Source organism: Phyllostomus discolor, chromosome 4 (genome assembly GCF_004126475.2).
Source record: "Phyllostomus discolor isolate MPI-MPIP mPhyDis1 chromosome 4, mPhyDis1.pri.v3, whole genome shotgun sequence".
Lineage (NCBI taxonomy): Eukaryota > Metazoa > Chordata > Mammalia > Chiroptera > Phyllostomidae > Phyllostomus > Phyllostomus discolor.
The window spans coordinates 137,479,945-137,500,963 of record NC_040906.2 but is presented as its reverse complement, the minus strand read 5'-3'; the positions used below and the strand labels follow the sequence as shown (position 1 = coordinate 137,500,963).

Below are 21,019 nucleotides of genomic sequence, written 5' to 3'. Positions count from 1 at the left end.
CTAAGTGTGCTTCCAAATACAGTATGTAAATTAAAAATCCTCAAGGCCTCACCAAAATTACAATTTACATAATTACTTTCTCTCTTTTCAGTTTCCATTTTGGTGCCTGCAATCACTAGTGCCTGCCCCTCCCACTTCTGCTGGCTCCCCATCTGCAAAAAAAAAAAAAAAAAAAAAAAAACCCAAAACCATACTATTTTATGAAACCTTATCTCATTTTGAACTTTATCACAATCATTTTATCTTTCATGACTAATTTCTGGAAGCTAGTTATTGTGTACTAAAGCTGGCAAATAGATTGTGACATGTTTACATTTTATTCTCAGTCTTTTGGTTTTAGAATTTTACTAGGTTTCTTCCATCACCAATGGAGACAACAATTATACCCAAACAGGGGAGTGTATTTGTGCTTATTCGCCAAATGTTATTATGCTAGTCTGCATTTGTCATAAGAGACCTTAGGGGCAATCAAAACAACAAATTTAAGAGAATGAAACATTTTCCAAATATACAATCTTTTGATTTTCTGATCACTGACTAAAAATATATAAACCAGGAAAAATAGACAAGAAAAGATCTTACAGGCTTTGTAGCTGCTATTTTCTTCTAAAACTCACAGTCAAGGCTTCAAACCCCTCTTCCACATGTCATTAGCCAAAAGTACTTAAAATACATGCAAAATTCCTATCTCTAGCTCAATCCTCTATTAACTCCAGACATCCAACAGCCCCTCAATATTTTCCTTTGAATTTCTAATAGACTTCTCAAAATCAACATTTCCAAAATAAAATTCTTCATCTTCTCCCACCACCCCCCAATATTCCAGCAGGCATCTCCATCTTGGCTGAATTGCAGACACATTTCTCTAGCTGTTCAGGCTAAAAATTTAGTCTTTACTCCTCTTTTCTTTCATCCCGTGTGTCCATCTAATCCACCAGATTGGTTCTCCTTTCAAACTATGTCCCAACCTGACCATTTCTCACCTCCTCCATGATTGTCCCAGCCACTACCACCTTCTACTTGGATTCCCACCACAGACTTTTAACTAGTCACCAGGCTACATTTGTCCTTCTCCTAGAGTTTATTCTAAACACAACAGCCAACCTGACTCTTTTGAAAGAAAAGTCTGACCATGACTCCTTTGTTCAAACAAAATCTTGCAATAGCTCCCCAGTTTACTCATCTACAATACCAGAGTTTTTAGAATATAATCTGGCTTCCCATTACTCTCCAAGTTCATCTCCTATGGCTCCCTCCCCCACTAGTCACTCTGCTCCAGACAGAACAGCCTCCATGCTGGTCTTCTTCAGACATGCCAGGGGCGATCTTGCCTGGAGGCACTTCCCTGTGTCTGCAATGCTCTTCCCTGATTTTGGCATGACAAACCCTGATACCTCCTTCTAGTCCTCACTCACAGGTCAGTTTTTTGTGGTTCCTACTCTGATTGTCCTACTGTACTCTGCTTCTCCTTCACTACCACAGCCACATACTTCCAATACCCTTGACCTTGCTCTGCTACTTACTAAAATGTACGGCCTCCCACTGGTGAAATAAGAACCACTCAACAGGAAGGATCACTGGCTCACTGACATACTGCAAGAGCCTAGAATAGTCCTGACAAAAAAGTCACTAAACCTTTGTTAAATGAATGAATGAGTTTAAAAAAAAACAATTAAGCTTGAATAACTAATTTTACATGCTAAAACAGTGATTTAGAACAGATTCTAGGTAATACCTTTTTTGTAAGATTACAGAGTATTTCTATAAAATATTTATAAACTATAAATTAATTTATGGCTAATAAGTTTTATGATTTGAATAACTCTCCTTATTTGTTTTATTTGATTTAACTAAGGTTCTCAGCAAGAAAAAATGTATTTGTTACCATATGACTAATTTAGTGGAAAACATTTTTCATTGCCAACTATATAACTGCTTTAAACCAGTGAGATATTATTTTAACATCTACTATACTGATACCTTACCAAATATAACTTTTAAAAAATTGTACATAGAGCAATGTCTTAATAGTAAAGACAGAAAATCAATCCCCTTTTCTTCTGATTTTTCTAAGTAAAGTTAAGAGATAAAAGCTTCAGTTTATATAAACTCCTTCTATGAACCAAAATGTTCACAGTATATCTCATTTAGTTTTCACAATATCCTGCAAAGATATATGATTGTCCATCTTGACAGATGAATAAATTATAGATCTGAGAGATTACACTATTTTTTCCAATAATAAATGGCAAATGTTGATATTTTAAAAAGCCAAAATTTGTATCAAGGGTCTATTCGGCATCAAAGTAATGTCCTTTCCATCATTACAAAAATCCCCTCCTGCCATTAATACTTGAAACACGAATGGAAACTAATAAAAATTAATCACAAAGTTACAAAGTCCAGTATCTCAGATATCTTTCAATACCATTTACTTCATAATATAGATACATTGTTGAACCTATTCAAATAATTTGAATATTTGAATATTTTGTACTAGAATATATTGAAAAATTATTCTAGTATCAAAAGTCAATATTCTCTAAATGTAACATCAGAATAATGGAGATATCAGGGTATCAAGTTGAGTTAAATAAGAAATGTAGAGTGACCCTAAGAACAATGGGGATACTTCAAAATGTAAAATGCGAGACAGGTCATCTGGTATAGAAAAAGAGTTTATTTAAGAAAAAGATCCAAGAAAGCTAAAAATATTTTAAAAATTCATTTGCATAATAACAAATATACCACACTACAATTCACAAAAATCTACTCAAATATATTTTTCAAAGGAGGTCTTCAGAAGTGACTTCATTTTCATTACAAATACTAAAACAAAAAAGCTGAAAATATTAATTAAAAATTAGTTATTAAAAATTGCATATTTATGTCAGTTAACAGTGAACAAATCAGTATGATGACTGTTTCCCACAAGATGAGGATGGAATAGTGAAAATTCTACACCAGAAGGAGAAAATGGACATTCATCAGGGACTGCCATACCTGTGATGTGTACTTGGGAACCCTCAGAAGCTACAGAAGACTAAAATTATTATTTTAAAAATACATTGAGGCCCTGGCTGGCGTAGCTCAGTGGATTGAGTGCAGGCTGCGAACCAAAGTGTCCCAGGTTCAATTCCCAGTCAGGGCACATGCCTGGGTTGCAGGCCATGACCCCCAGCAACCACACATTGATGTTTCTCTCTCTTTCTCTCTCTCTCTCTCTCTCTCTCTCTCTCTCTCTCTCTCTCTCTCTCTCCCCCTTCCCTCTCTAAAAATAAATAAATAAAATCTTTAAAAAAAATACATCAAGAACAGGAGAAGTAGGTTCCTACCTATACAAAAAGGGAGACCAGCTGGCCATTCTTCATAGTGAATGATAAGGCCTGCTGAACCTCCCCTAAAGAAGCCAGGAAATTATTCACAAAATCTGACAAAAATAAAGGTGATAACAAGATAAAGAATCACTACAGAGATTAATGAATGATTTTAAATTGTGGAAATACAAATTTTTCAGACTAATAAGGAAGAAAATAATAGGTGAGAAGTCAAGTCCCTGGTCTCTGGATTATTTAATTCTGTCCTGTTAATCGTCCTTTATGTCTCTGGAATGCTAAAAACTTGGTTCTATTAGGTCCTAATATGGATTTCAATATTTCAGTAATATGATTAATTAACCTCTTTTTATCTAAGCCACTACTTTCCATTAAAACAATTAGTTTCCCCATTCACCAATTCTTGAAATATTTTACATACCTATGGATTTATATCTGCTACCACCCCCTACACACTGTGCCTTTTACATTTTGCTACCTACTAAACTGTACACATTCTCCAAAAGCCACTGGCTACCTGCAAAACACAACACAGCTTTAGCAAAACCAAGAAGACCAGCAATTTCCTGCCACTAAATCTGCAAGAGAGAACTTCTGTTCATTACACAGAGTAAGAAGCAGCTATGTAGTAAAAAGTAAGGAATTTCCAGAGGGAGGAGGCAATCAATATATAGAGTCAATGCAGCAGAGGCATCAAATAAGATGAGGCTTGAAATCATAGCTTGAACTATCCAAGGGCAAAGGAAATGGGGCTCAGGTGGAGTTGTGGTGGGTCCATAGGAAAAGGGGTGATATGAAAAATAGGGATAGAGAATGTAGACAATTATTGCAAATGTAGACAAAGGCTGAACTGAGAAAAGGGGAGTGAAGTACAGAAGATGGTCTTTTTAATACTTACAGGCATGATTTTATTCGAGGAAATTAATCTTGGGAAAGGGAGAAGTTATATGAAGAAGGACCCCCTAAAATGGAATTTATTCATAAAAAATTGTGTATTTATTCTTACATGTTAAACCTCAGCCACCTTCAAAGCCCGCTCCATTTGATGCAGTACAACTATCAAAACGTTTTTCCCACTGCTCAAAACAATTTTTGAACTCATCAATTTGGATGCTTTTTAGTGCTTCTGACATTTTTTGTTTCACCACTTCCACATGGGCAAAACTTTAAAGAGTTTTTTTCATCCCAGGAAACAAATGAAAACAAGACCACTGGGGTGAGATTGCATGAATATGGTGGGTGGGGCACAGAGTCTTACCATTTTTGGTCAAAAACTTCTGAATACTCAGTGCAGTGTAGACAGGTGCGAGCATCTAAATCACCATCACGAAATGGGCAAGTGCATTGAAAGAGTCTTCAAAAAAACTCGCTGAAGCTGAACAGCCTCTCACAACAATGCCAACTAGTACAGGGATACAGATGTGTTCCTAGAACACTCACCTAGCAGGGGAAGCCTGTACTACAAGGGGCTACCTTCCAGAAGATAATTCTGGTTTTGTGGGGTTCCCTATCATATGTACAGGGTAGGGAGAAACAGAAGAGAAGGGAGGGGAGGAGGAAAAGGTTGACAGAATTAAGAACAAAAACAAATTCATAGACATAGACAACAGTATGGTGATTACCAGAGGGGAAGAGGGTAGAGGAGGTAGAAGAGGGTAAAGGAGGATAAGTGATGATGGAAGAAGACCTAGGGTGATGAACATGCAATAGAATATACAGATAATGTATTGCAGAATTGTACACCTGAAACCTATATAATTTTATTAACCAGTGTTACTCCAATAAATTCAATAACAAGGAAAAAAAAACAATTCAGCAAAACAAGACGAATTTCAAGAAATGTAAACATATTTAGACATAAAAATGATCCAACAACAAAACAGAAAAATAACAATGAATAGTATCAGCTAAAATTTCTAGTGCCCACAGTGGGCCAGGAGCTGCACTAAGAATCCCACAGGCCTTCAGTCATGTCATTTGTTTGTATGTCATATATTGCACTTGGTGCTACTTAAGTTAAATTTATTTGTGAATCACCGCAATAGTCTAGAAACACAATTTATCATTTCAAAAATCACATGATATCTATGAAAGATGGGTTTTACCAACTAAATTATTTCATTTTAATTCAAGTTTTAGCAGGAAGATTAGAATTATAAATGAATATATCAAGTTTTAAAACACCTCTCATTCCCTGGCCCCATTTCCATGTTGTAGAAGAGTAACAGATAGTTGTTAGAGAATGGTTATCTGTGGTCTCCATATCCAGGGTGAATGAAGAAGGCAATTTGGTAGTAGAGAGGGATGAATGGTGTCTGTAAAAGATATTGGCAGAGCTTTTTAACAACTAACGATTTTTCTTTTTTTCATTTATAACACAAAACCACAGCTCTTCGAATAATGATTTTAGGGTAGTTTTATGTATCTAAATATGCCTTTTCTCCACAAGCATTCTTTCTCCTTCCTCATCAGGGAGACAGATAGCCAAATAAATATCTACTAGAGATCCACAACAGTTCCTTGGTGGGATTTAAGTGGATTTTAAATAGATCAAATAAAATGGGAAAATAGAATGTGCAAAAGCATTAATGAAATCTCAAGCATTGCTTTAAATTAATTGTAACTATTTTCTCAATTGTTTTACCTGCCTAGAAAGTTAGAGAAAACCTGCAGCCAATCAGATATGAAAATATATTGTATGTGGACTATTACTTGTGCATAAATAATAAAGTGGCATACAAGAATATAATGAATATACACTATTCATTTTTATTATAAATAAAATATTTGTCAAGAAGCCATGATGCTTCTTTTACCTAAAATATGACAAAAATAATGAAACCAAATCATTTTGATATTTCAGAGGGAACTTTAATACCTGAATGATTACTTTTTTGTATTAATTTTTATGTATTTACACAGAGAGAAAAGTCTTGTAAATAACTTTTTTCATCCCCTTCATCCAAACAGATAATTAGAAATATGCTGATAAAAGGTGTGATAATTGGAAAGAAAGTCCAGTAAATAGGACTTTGTTCTCCTCCTGGACAAAAGTAAACATTTTCCAAGCCCTCTGCTCTATATCTTGACATGATAGAACTGTCGTTTTTGCTTCAAATGGGCTCCTGGTTCCTGAATCATCATTTCAAGACTTCACTTCCCATTATCAATCAGGTTTTAAATCTCTATCTACCTTAGAACCCTTTTAACAACAGAGCTGGAACAGACTAAAATACTGAACTCAATATTCCTTCGCATCTCAAAATTAAGCACTTCCCAAATTCTACACAGTAGTCAATTAAATCTTCCTATTACTGATATTCACCATCTTGATGCCACTATGACCTCTCACTCTCCTTAATGGCCAGTAAGTCACTGGGTACTCTGGCTGTTATTTTGAAGGGTGTTGAAATTGCTCTTTCATATTTATGTCTATACTTCCAAATTCATTTTCTCTCTTGAATGAACTACTCAAGTATTCTTCCTCAATCTCCAATTTCTCTGATTCACAGTTTTTACAAAAGGGCTTCACATTCTCCACCATACCAAATACAAACATTAGTTCCAAACTATTTAGTTCCTGGATAGCTCATCTATAAAATCCTCTTATTTACCAATCTCTCCCTCTTAATTCCTAACATAGTCCATTTTCCAACTCAGACAAATATCTCTCAAATTTTTACAATAGCATTTTCGTCTCCATTCCATATGCCATTTTTCTCATTTAAAGTTATCTGCCTCTTTTTCCTTCTCCATTAATTTTCAGTCTTTTCAAAATTCAACTCAAATGTACTAAACTCCAGGAAGCCTTCTAGGTTAAGGACTCTCATTAATCCTTCACCAGTATCTTGTAAAATATCAGTCCTTATATAGGCATGAGAGAATTGTTTAATAGCTGCAGCTCAAGTACTGGGAAGAAGTTCAAGAAATGTCTGCTTTGGAAGTAGGACGTGAAATAGAAGCATGTTTCAAAGCCCTGATTGGGAAGCCCTGATGATTAGGAAGTCTTTGTGACCAATAAACAGATGCTTACAGGACACTTGCCCTACTCCATGCACTATGCCAAGTGCCATGGTCACAGCCTAGAAGTCAGTCAGTAATAACAACTTACATCTACTGAGCATTTATTACACATGGGCTTTTAAAGCTCTTTATGTGCATTAACTCATTTGATCCTCACAACCACACCATGTAGCAGGCAGGTTAAACAACCATTTGATATAGCATTTACAAAAGCCCTGTTATGTGTACATTTATTTTCTTGAAATTGTTTTATTTTTAATATAAAATAAATATTTTCTATTTTAAATATATATATTTGTAAAATAAATATCTTTATAAATAAATATAAAATAATATAAAATAAATTATTTTTAATATAAAATAATTAACTTCAAACAAAAACAATAAGATTAAAGGTGGGAATCTATGTAAATAGTGCAATAATGGCTACACCTTCCACCCTCCAAAAATCTTAACTATTAAGTACATTTATTTTGAAGAATAAAAATCTAGTTTATTATACTTTTAATGTGTGTGTATATATATACACTACCAAGTCACTTTGTGTTCACAAATTCAAAGGCAATAAATAATTTAAATTACATCATCATATATAACTACTGTTCAGCTTTCTCTTCAGTGTCACTTCCAGAGTTCTAGTTGGTCAGTCCCTCCTGGGATTTACTTGCTTTATATCACTCTTATTTACAAATCCATGGATGTAGAAAAACTTTAGAGATTTCCAAACTTGAAGATGGAAATTTGTTGCACCTTCCATCCAAGTCACTGTCTCCTAGAGTGTGCATGCTTCTGCAGTAGGCAAACCTAAAGCCACAAAGAATCCTCTAGCCTTGACATAGCTAATTCTATTGTTAAAGATTCCCAATGACTGGAATATTTTTTTTAATGTTTACTGAAATCGGTCTCTCTGTAACTTCCACACATGGATCCTATGTCTGTCCTTGAAAAGCTGTATGGAACAAGTTTGCTGCTTTTTAAAAAGACCAGCTCTTAGTGTATTATACTCAGTGGTCCTGTGCCCCCTTCATCCTCTCTTCACTTCTCTTATCATTACTCAATTATCTCACATTAGGCATGTGTCCCAGAGACCTGCCCACTCTAACTGTGCTTCTTTGGAATAACAACTCTCTTAAAAGTTGACTCCCTTTGTTGTACAATATTTTTGCTCTAGGTCCACAAGAAATATACAAACCCAAATTTTATAACCCTCTCTAATAGCAGGTCATATAAAAAGGCCAACTGACAGAAGTGATATTCAGGGAAAGTTATCTATGAGTGGCTTCCAAACCTGGTCATATATCAGAATCATCTAAAGAGGTTTTTAAAGGGACAAATTCCTTGGGTCTCAGCCCAGAACTGCAAAGCTGGAGTTTGGATGCAAGAATTTTCATATGAGTAGCTTCCCTGGGTGATTCTAATATGTCCAGGCAGGCATTTGGGACCACTGATGAAGAATGAGCCATTCATTCACTCCACTGGACAGTCTGAGTCCTTTCCTTAGAGGAAACTCAACCACAAGAAGTCACCATAACTTTGACCACATTATTACAGTCTCTTATAAAATAGCTTTCCCTGGACTGCATTTTAATGTTTAACTGCCCTCAGCTTTTATGACAGGTCGATACAAGAAATAGCTGTATGAAGTGGGTATCTGCCTTTACTGTAAAATATTGTGATGTCGCTATCTATTACATCCTTGTGAGTCCTTTTTATAAAACTCCACATTCATTTCACAGTTTTTTTTTAATATAACATAAGAAAAATGTCATTCCTTGTTTATTACAAATACCCATCACGATTTCTTTTGGTCAGTGTTCCAGGGGAGTTCAGAGAAAATGTAAAGCTTATCATAACAACTCTGTTGACATGGTAAATATGTTTATAATCTCATTCTTCCTTGGTTATAGGTTTAAATTGCTATTTTATCAATGTTTTATATTGAAATCCTTTTGAGAAAAGCAAACCAAAATCACATAAAGTTAAAATATCTTACAGAAAAATTAAAAGATGCAATTTTCATTAAGTTTGAAAAATGTAGTATGTCCAACAGGGCATATGCTGGCATCTAGTATACATATAGTAAATAATAAATATTATAATGATGACATCTCACTAAATTTTAAATGTTATATGAAATCAGCATTTCAGAAAGACTATTTCATGGAAACATTGCATAGGAACTAAGTGTTAAAACATGGAATGAAAATGAGTTCATAGTCAAATAAGAAAAATATTAACTTAAATAGGGTAAGTAGGGTTTTTACTGGAAAGGTTTTTAGAATCTTCAAAATGCTAGTGTTTACTGTTTACCTCTAAAACAGAAGCCTAATATGTAGAATTTTCAAAGGAATAGCATTTAGTTTGGGAAACAATAAAGTAAGACAGTAATTGCAACATAAAAAAATATGAAATTGCTAAAGGATATAATCAATGCTTGGTAAGTTAGTTGATATCATAGAATAGCAAATATGGCACTTAACTTTAGTAGGGAATATTTTCAATTGGCAATCTCTTAATCTAAAAGCATTACTATGTTTACTTAAACGTGGGCAACTGCCTCAAATTTTGGTCCATTGAAGTACTATATCACCACACTCAGAAATTTTATCATCCAAGTAAGACAATATAGTTTTAGATAAATGTTTTCTCCATTCTTATATGTTAATTTCACAGAGAAATGACAGACAGAAGTTACTTAATACTTTCATGACTAAGCATTCAATTTAAATTCACCAAATTGAACACATAACCTAAATTAACTATTTTTTTGCATAATGCCTAAAGTTTTTGTTTGCTGGTTGGTTGGATTTTACACAGGAAGCAATCAATATACTTATGTAATCTTTAAAAGAAATAACTCAACAGGCATAGGAACTCGAAAATCCTTCTTTGCAATTCCTGAATTAGACATACGGGGAATAAAAATACAATCATTACAATAGGCAGATTATGTCTGTCACCCTAATACTGGAGAGGAAATATTATAGTCTTAACATTGCTGTTGGTCATGAATGCATTTTATATATTTATCCTTCAAGCAAATATTGTATATTTTATTTTCCCTATAGAAAATCTGAGGGAATATGAAATATTTTCTCTAAAACCACATGATTACCTTACTGAAATATTTTCCATATTTTCTCTTATGTATTAAATTAAGTACTAAATCAATGAAAAATATTTGACATTACAAGATTGTCTTTATAAAGTCACCAGTAATTTGGGGACTGCCAGTCTAGATAGAGGTGAAGGTAGACACAATTCATTTCCTCATGCAACCACTGAGAGAACTACAACTATTTCTCTAAACAAATAATAAGCCAAACTGTCAGAAAATAGAGCTGTATGGAAGTCCAGCACCAAGAATTTACAGAAGCCACATCCATCCAGATGGGTGCTTTTACAGGGAGTCAAAGCAGCTCTACCTAATACACAGAAACAAACACAAGGAGGCTGCTGAATTGAGAAGACAAAGAAATGTGACCCAAATGAAACAACAGAACAAAATCCCAGAAAAAGAATTAAACAAAATGGGGATAGCCAACCTATCAGATGCAGAGTTCAAAACACTGGTCATCAGAATGCTCAAAGAACTCATCGAGTATGGCAGAAACATAAAGGAAGAAATGTAGTTTTCACTAAATGAAATAAAGAAAAATCTATACGGAATGAACAGTGGAGATGAGGAAGCCAAAAATCAAACCAACAATTTGTAACACAACAAAGGAAAAAACATTCAATCAGAACAGCAGTAAGAAAAAATAATTTAAAAAATGAGGATAAGCTTAGGAACTTCTGGAACAACTTTAAAGGTACCAATATCCAAATCATAGGGGTGCCAGAAGGAAAAGAGGAAGAGCAAGAAATTGAAAACTTATTTGAAAAAATAATGAAAGAAAACTTCCCTAATTTGGTGAAAGAAATAGATATATAAATTGAGGAAGAACAGAGAGTCCCAAACAAGTTGGATCCAAAGAGGACCACACTAAGACACATGGTAATTAAAATGCCCAAGGTAAAGATAAAGAGAGAATCTTAAAAGTGGCAAGAGAAAAGGAGAGTTACCTACAAAAGAGTTCCCATAAGACTATCAGCTGATTTGTCAAAAGAAACCTTACAGGCCAGAAGAGACTGGCAAGAGGTATTCAAAGTGATGAAAAGCAAGGATCTATGACCAAGATTAACCTATCCAGCAAAGCTATCATTTAGAATTCAAAGGCAGATAAAATGCTTCCCAGACAAGGTGGAGCTAAAGGAGTTCATCATCACCAAGTCACTATTACATGAAATATTAAACAGACTTCTGTAAGTAAAAGAAGACCAAAACTATGAACATTAAAAGAGCAACAGATTCCCAACTACCAGCACTGAATCTAAAGAATACCAAACTAAGCAAACAATCAGAATAGGAACAGAATCATAGATATGGAGACCATTTGGAGGCTTATCAGCTAGGAGGGGGAAGAGGGAGAATGGGGAAAAAGGTTAAGTGCCATATTTGCAGGGAGTAAGAAACATAATTGGTAGGTACAGAATAGAGAGGGGGATGTCAAGAATAGTATAGGAAATGGAGAAGCCAAAGAACTTATGTGCATGACCCATGGACATGAACTAAGGAAAGTGTGTTGCTGGAGGGATGGGGAGTATGTGCTGGAGGGGGACAAAGGGGGAAAATTGCGACAACTGTAATAGCATTGTCAATAAAATATATTTTAAAAAAGAATGTATGTCATAGTAATAGAAGCATGCAAATAAAATTTATATTATAATATTATTTTAAAAATCACCCATAATTTTATTGCAATGTATCTCAAAATGATGGCAATTTTTTGGAAATATTATTTTGGGTTTTGGCACTAAGTAGTTAAAAATGACTGATTCTTCACCAATGATAAATATTTAAATGTTTGACTTATAAAAATTAAAAATTTTGCCCCCAAAGACAATATTAAAATCATAAATATGCAACTTTCAGACTAAGAGAAAATATTTACACTATTATCTTACATATACATATATATATGTGTACATATATAAGGCTAATATCCAGATTATACAGAATTCTTATAAATCAATAAAAAAGCAATGTACCCTATGACTCAGAAATCTCTATAGGTATTTACCCCTGAAAATGAAATGTCTACATTTTACATGTCTACAAAATGACTGGTATAAAAATATTTAGAGTAGCCTTATTTATAATAGCTTAAACTGGAAACAACCCAAGTGTTCATCAATAGAAAAGTTGGTTAAAAGAATTACAGCATATACACACATACAATGGAATATAGTCCTGATATGTGCAGCAGTGTGAGTACATCTCAAAAAAAAATTGTTGAACAAAGAAGCCAGACAAAAAAGTTCCTATTGTATAATTCAGATTTTTAAATATTCAAGGATAGGTAAAAAAGAATCTGATGCACAGTTGCATCTAATTGGGTTGTATGTATGGAGGGGGGATTGAGAACATTTTGTATACTGTTGAGATGTAGTGACAGAATTATATACAATTGTTGACATTCATCAAACTAAACACTTCAAATCAGTAAATGTTATTGTATGTATGAGGTCTGTCCAGAAGGTGTCCAGCCATATAATATGAAAAATAGAGACATTTATTGAAGTAGATACAAATAACATTGTACATAGGATAATGACACTTCAGTCCCCTTCAAAGTAGGCACCTTGGGACCTCACACAGTTCTCCCAATCACCATCAGCTACCCCATGGTATTTTCCTTAATCTCTGAAAACTCCTCCCTTTCAAAGGTGACTTTAGTTTGAGGAAAAGCCAGAAGTTGCAGAGTGTCAAATCTTGGCTGTAGGGGGCTGAGTCACCTGGGTGATTTGCTGCTTCACCAAAACACTGCAGGAGACATAATACATGAAAGGGTGCATTGTTGTGAAGTTGCCAATTCCCATTTGCCCATAGCTGCAGCCTTCTGAATCAGCTGAATAGTTAACATGGAGGAATGTTCAAGCTTATTGCAAAATTTGATGCAGATTTGTTGTTGTACTTGCTCAATCACTTTGAATGAGATGGCCACACAGTACACATGCTCACTCAAGGATGTTTATTGCCCTCACTGACTAGTACAGTGAAGTCATCATTGTTCATGCATGCACATTCTAGTCCACTCTCCTTGGCTGCCAAGTTACGATGTCACAAAAACTGTTCTCCTTATATTAACAATGACTGTACTTTTTCTGGACAGACCTCATAAATTGTATCAATAAAAAGTGAAATATAAATAAGAAAAAATAACTGCTAGCTCAAAGAAAGAAGGCAAAAGTCTCATAATTTAAGGATATGTCTTCTTTCATGAAAGTAGAATATAATTTAATATGCTTTGGAAAACAATAATTCCAATAAATGACTACAGAAATCAAACAATTAATATAGTTTTTCAAAATGAAAAATGTATTCCTTTCTATTTGTCAGAATCAGAAGAATATACATAAATATTGTTAAAGCTAAGAAATTTGTTTTTATAGGAATATTTTTCATCAAGATGAATTATTACATACCTATACATGAAGAACTTAAAGGTATGTTTAAAATAGAGTTCAGTTAAAGGACAAACCATGGTACTATATGTTTAAACATACTACATGCCCTAAATTATATGTAGATTATTTAAAAGGTAAATTTGCCTCCAGTGTTTCTCACAAAACATTACTTAAGAAATGTACTTGTATTTGTCTGAAAAAGTCCTAAAATTGGTATTCTGAAATACTCAGTCTACATTTTATGTAAAACTGAAATGTCTTATGCCATATGCCTTATGCTATGCTAAATGACATTTATTTTCTAAGAAATTTTGAGAATTAGTTGCAATTTCTAAGAGCAAGATCTTATAACAAAAGTTTTTAAAATTATTTTTTATAAAAATACTGAAAAATGTAAAAAGTTGTAAGTCATATCAAATCCTATTACTTTAAAAATAATATTAATATGTGAAAGTTGGTCATCACTATATTCCAAATCTCTTTAATGTGTCTCCTCTATAGGTATAAATAGTTTAGGACTCTAAAGGCAATACTGTAAAAGGCACACTCCTTTAACTTGAGTCTATTTGGTTGAGGAGAACCTTGAAAATAGTTTCAGAGTTGTAATTCTTGTGTCTTTATTACAGCTACTGTAACTCAAAGGTTTCAACCAGAAGAGCAGGAACATTTGCTTTGGCTTTCTTACTCATACACTGAAAACTCAGCCTAAGTGATTCAAAAATCCTGGAGAGTTGGCTGGAAGTGACTAAATTAAGCTATTTCAATGTACCTTTATTCTAACAGGTAAGTTTGTTTTTATACTAAGGAAAGAAACTAATTTTGAAAGGGAAAATAACTGTTGTAATGGGAGAGTATGAAATATTAAAAACGTAATTAGAAATAAGTCAGAATGTTAGCACACTTTCATAGACCATCTTATATCAGTGGATCCACTCCTCTGCCCTTAAAAGTTATTTTTTCCTGTGGTTGGTTAAATTATTGTTCAAAAATATTCACTCACTCCCACAGCATTTTTCCACTTCTTTTTATTGAGTTTAGCTATGTCACTTGCTTTAGCATCATGGTAACCAAAGTATACTTTCTGCTCCTTGAGTTTGGGCTTAGTCATGTGACTTGCTTTGGCCAACAGCATGGCCAATTGACAAGATGTGATGAGAGGGCAAAAATGTGTGATTGCAATCATACTTTGAGGCTTGCCCTCTTAAACTTTCACTACCATGAAACAAACCCAAGACATATGTAGCAAATCTAGGCTAACCTATGGCTTGATGCCTATTCCTTCTGAAGCCCAATCTTCATCACTTCCAACCTGCCAACCTTAAGAAGAATCAATATACCCAGCTAACACTGGCTGGGACACTCCAATCATCCCACAGACATTTGAGAGGCAAATGCTTGTGCACTGAGAGATTTATGGCTAATTTCTCCTCTTTCCTCTCTAGAAAGACTGCAAGGTCTCATGGGAGATATTTTTGTATACAGTTTTAGTCTATTTAGACTTTTCCCCCCACTATAGCAGATTCAACCTCTGCGTAGCATGCTCTCATGATACCTCAGTACCACATGTCTAGGCATTTCCTAGTCGGTACCTTACCTGAATCCTAATCTCTGAGAATGTGACCCTGCCTTTCCTCGTCAACTATTTACACTCATCAGTATGATTTTCCAAAGTCCTCAAAAATTTCCTGATTTTAGCTAAAGTTAATTCATAGTAATACCAATAAAAATGATCAAAATCTCCATGAAACAAAACTTTGTTCATTTTATTCATTTCCATATCTCCATGAAAATCATCAGGTACATGAGAGATGGTAGATATATATTTATTGAATAAAGGAATAAATGTATTAAAAATAATATAGATAATGGCTAATAGTAGTACATTCATTCCAAGAACAGAATTACTAGAAATTTGTGGGAGACCATGGGGGGAATACCTGTTGGGCTACAAGGCTTTGCCTGGAGTTTCAGAAATTGTCCCACACAGTCCTGCCACCAAGTCCACACAACAGAATGCAACACTGCACATTGTCATTACTCAACGCACATCACAGTCAGGCCTGGGTGTGATGGAACTGCCATAAGGCCACCAGTTTGGACCTGTCCTTAACACTCCATCTGATTTCACCCCACAAGACCTGGATGGAAAACATAACAACTACACACCCAAATACATTTGCCCAATTTTCGTCTTACTAGGGAACAAGAATATTATCTTAGAAAGACAGTATAGTAGAGCAGAAGGGCAAGGAGTTAGAAGAACTCAGTTCTAGGCATGGCTTACCACTCACCACTAGGAAATGTTAGGTAAACTTCCTTTTCCTCATTATTATTGAACATAGTGAGAATAAGATATTTCTGAATCCCATCTGGGAGAGTTCTTGGCAGTAGCAAATGAAGTGTTGTGTATAAAATGCATTGAAGAGAGTCATGCACTATCAAATTGTACAATATTATTTTTAAAAATATTCTTTTAGCTCATTTGAAATATTACATTTGAAATAGAGGTACTCCAAAATTGTTTGTTCGATGTAAAAATCTAGTTGAATAAATATCATCATATTCATAAGGTTGTGTGGTCAGTGCCATATTCAGGCACTGAATATTCAGGCATATTCAGGCACTTCAGGAAGTTAACCAAGCTAAGGCTGAAATAGAACTTAGGTTAAAAAATAATAATGAAGAAAAAAGTCTCCATTTACCATATTTTCAACCTGTTAAAGGAAACATGATGTAAACAATCTACCACAGATAAGGATACGGAACAAGTAGAGAAACAGTGTCCTGATCTTCCCGTATGCTTAATTTGATTCCTTGTGTCTCCTGATCTTACCACAGTCAGTGAACCAACAGTATATTTGAGTTTTCATGCTGATTTTAAGAAAGATGTTTTTATATTTTTATTATTGTTATTCTTTAAAGTTGTCCCAATTTTTCCCTCTTTGCCCTCCTTCACCCAGGCCCTCACCCCCAGCTCCCACAGTCAAGTCTCTGCACTGTTGTCCGTGTCCATGAGTCACTCATACATGTTCTTTGACTGATCCCTTCCTCTTCTTTCCACCCTTATCCCCTTCCCTTCTTCCTCTGACAGTTGTCAGTCTGTCCCATGTTTCCATGTCCCTGGTTCTATTTTGCTCATTAATTTATTTTGCTCATTAGATTCCTCTTATAAGTGACATCATATGGTGTTGGTCTTTCACCAACTGGCTTATTTCACTTAGCAAAGTAGTCTCCAGTTCTACCCAAATTGTCACAAAATGCATAAGTTCTTTTATTCTTTCTGTTCCATAGTATTCCGTTGTGTAAATGTATCACAGTTTTTTAATACACTCATCTACTAATGGGCACTTAGGCGTTTCCAACCCTTGGCTATTGTAAATAGAGCTGCTTTGAAGATTGGGATGCATCAGTTCTTTGAATTGGTGTTTCAGGATTCTTAGAGCATCAATTGCTGAGTCAAAAGGCAGTTCCAGCATGGAATTTCCTCAAAAAAATTTAAGGAAGAATTTAAATGCCCAGTTTTACAGCTACTTACAGTATGATTCTGCATTTTAAATGTTATCTTAGACTTCTGGCTTTCTTTGTAAAGGCAGTCCAATAAAACATGTAAACATGAAAAACAAGCATTTACTGGAGCTGTGCTTCAAGCATTCTTTTTTTAAGTTTACTTCCTTTTTAAAAGGAAGTTTGTGTTATTTCATCACTTTGGATAAAAAATGTATCAGACTATAGCACTTAAAAACTGGCTTTAAAGGTAGACACTGTCTTAGTAGGAAAAATGTGTTTGGAGAAAAGCTTAAATAGCAAAGTATTTTTTTAAATGCCTTGAAACTTGAACAAGTCATAGCTCTGAAACGCTTACACACATTAGGAAAGAGACTTCTACAATTATTCTAATAATCTTGAGACTTCAGATTTTCTAAGAGGCTTTTTTTCCATTCACATTTGACTTAATTCATTATCACTAAATTCTAATGATAAGCTCAAATGCACAAGACTCCACTGTTAGGGAGGCTAAATATTCAATATCCAAGTTCCTGGTTTCTCCTTTTTAGATAATTTTCTGGGTTGCAAATTCTTGACTAGTAACTGATACTTTCCCTACCTAGAGGTTTCCATTGTAACTACTTTATTAAGCTTTTCTAAATATTGAGATATAATCTACATACAATAAAATCCACTCATTTAAAGTGTACAGTTTACATGTGTTTTGACGAAAGTATACAGTCTTGTACCACCACCCCAGTCAAAACATGGAACATTTCTACCACCCAAAATAGTTCTTTCTCTGTACTCAATATCCTCTCCCCTTCTCCTACCCTATGTCATGAGAACTACTAATGTCTTTTTTGGCTCTATAATTGTGTCCTTTCTAGGATGTTAAATAAATGGAATTATCCAATATGTCTTTTTTGTCTGACTTTTTCATTGAACACATTTTTAAGATTCATTGGTGTTGTTGCATGTATAAGTCATTGGGTCCTTTTTATACTCCATCTGTGGATGTATCACAGCTTGTTTATTCACACACTGGTCGATGGTCATTTTATTGTGCCCAGTTTTTGCCTATTATGAATAAAACTGTCATGCATATGGAGGATAGGTCTCTGTGAAGTATATGTCTTCATTTCTACTGAGTAAATAACTAGAAATAGAACTGCTGAGCTATATAGCAAGTATATGTGAATTTTATAAGAAACTGCCAAACTGTTCTCCAAAGTGATTACACCATTTTACATTCTATTCCCGCCAGCAGGATAAGAGAGTTCCACTTACTCCTTAACTGTTCAATGGAAAATTATCATTAACATTTTATATACTACCACACGAAGACCTGATGATTCACAACCATTTGAGTTAAATTACTATAACATCTAAAAAGATCATGAGTTTGCCTATCTCATTTTATTCCTCCTATGAGGAGAGTATAGTTAATATCCTCATTTTTTAGATAAGAACACTGAAGCTTAGAGTGGCTAATTTTCCCACAAAACAAGTGACAAATTTGGAATGTTATCTGAGGCAGTCTGAGTCTAAAGCCCTCTACAGTGTGTAGGAAGCAACTGGCAGTTGCTTACAAAAATATATGTAATGATACTTGGAAAGCAAAAGCAGAGTCGTTCTCTCTCACACTTTTCTCCTGATCTCTGGAGAAAGAAGAATGCATACAATATGACTTAAAAGGCCTTTATTGTTAACCTTTTATGCACAGACCCAGGGGTCTGGGAGGTGATATTCTCAAGGAAGCTTACATCCTAACATAGGAGACTGAGATCAAAGTTGCAAGTCATATCCACTCTTCCATTCCTACACCTTATATACCCTGAATCCACATTAAGATATTGCATTGAAAGGCATAAAAATACAGTCAAAAGCTTAGGTGAATAAATTCTCATACTACAAAAATGTCTTCAGCACAACTGAAATGCACTTTTCTAAAAGCAAGGACAAGACAAGTCACCAGGGACCCTATGAGGGGTGTACCTGGGGCTCTGCAAATTGTCCCTTACCTCTGCTTTGCAGGCCTGACTTAGCTTATGCCTTCACTCTATTTATAGATTTGATGAATACACCTAGGTTTTTCTAATGCATAAAGACTAAAAGTATAAGGTATATGATGCAGCAAGGTCAGAGGTCTAGCACCTCTACATGTCTCCAGGGCAGCCTTGCCCTGACAGCCCAGAGGGGTTCCAGGTCGTTGCATCCTGCAGTGTTCTTTCCTTTTTTCACCTTAGGTCAGCACTGCCTGTCCCTCCTGCTCAACCTCCTCTCACCTCCATCCACGATATTATTATGGCTCATAAAATATTCCTAGTAATAACTATGAAACTCACATTGTGCACACTTGTTATGTGTCGAGCATTTTGTTGACTTGATAAAAAATATTATTTCATTTAATCTTCCTAGCATCCTTGTCTCTAACTTAATAGGGGACAAGTGAATTTTAGAAAGCTATACAGCATGCCTAAGATGACACATACCAAACTGGGGTTCAAATTCAGGTACTCAATCCAGAGACTGTGTTCTCCACCACTTCACTATACTGTGCTGAAGAACTCCAAATCTGATCCAAGTGTCTCTTGTGTCTATAAATCCATGAGGAAAAGTAGGGCTTTTTGTCATTCTGCAAACTTGCCATGGCTCATGCTGCTCCTCATCTTGAAATGCTTCTCCAACTCTTTTTTTTTAACCTGATAATCCTTTAAATTTTTCCTGTAGACAATAGGCCACATTTTAGTACCACCCCTTCTTCTTTTTTTTTTTTAATGATCTTAGATAGACAGGAAAGGACAGAGAGAGAGAAGCATCAACATAACAGAGAAATATAAATTGATTGCCTCCTGTATCCCAACCAAAGATTGAACCCACAACCCAGGTATGTGCCCTAACCGGACATTGAACCTGCAACCTCTTGGTGTACAGGTCAACGCTCCAACCAACTGAGCCACCTAGCTGGGGCGGTCTCACCACTTCTTGAATCCTTCCTAACACATATAGACGTTTCATTTTTTCACATTTGTGTGGACTCTGACACCTATACTTAACATTTCCTAAGTTGCTTTATAAAATAATTTACTTTTCAGACTATCTCCCTCATTAAATTATGAGATGCCACGGAGCCACAATTTAATCTCATTTACCTTTCTGTAACATTCCAAATCAATAAAGAAATGCAGTGATAAAAACAGCTCCTGATTCTTAGTAGTTTAAGATAATAAAGGTTTATTTCTCCCATTGATTTGGCAAGTTCATCCCAGGCAGTGGGGGCTCTACTCCACAGTGTTCTTCCAACAGTATCATCACAAATTTCCAGGGCAGAGGAAGGGAACGCTGGAAAACTGAACACTGGCCCTTTGGTGCTTATACTCAGAAGTATTAAATGTCATTACCTTCATATTTTATTGACCAAAGCAAGTTGCATGACCATGCCTAAACTAAGAGGGTAGGAAGTATAATCCTAGCAAGTGCCTAGAAGAAGGAAAACCAGAAATATGCACTAAAGACTGATGATTACTTTGTTCTCCAGGTTTAGCAATACATTTGTAGCCTACTTGACAAACGCTGAATAAATGAATTAAATGGAAGGCATCTGCAGGAGATCAGGAAGGTGCACAGTGAATTTGGATGAGGTGGTTATCTCCCCAACATTC

The 21,019-nt window shown here is 34.9% G+C and overlaps 1 protein-coding gene and 1 long non-coding RNA gene across 29 annotated transcripts in view; both read right to left on the bottom strand.

Annotated features, from left to right (window-relative positions):
* Window positions 1-21,019, bottom strand: part of RIMS1 (regulating synaptic membrane exocytosis 1) — a 420,732-nt gene that overhangs the window by 347,474 nt on the left and 52,239 nt on the right. The gene's annotated exons all lie outside the window — the stretch shown is intronic.
* On the bottom strand, window positions 2,850-4,373 carry LOC118500245. Its single transcript, XR_004902799.1, has 2 exons — window positions 3,317-4,373; window positions 2,850-3,076 (listed from the first exon to the last, which is right to left on the bottom strand). It is a non-coding gene; the product is annotated as an uncharacterized LOC118500245 (long non-coding RNA).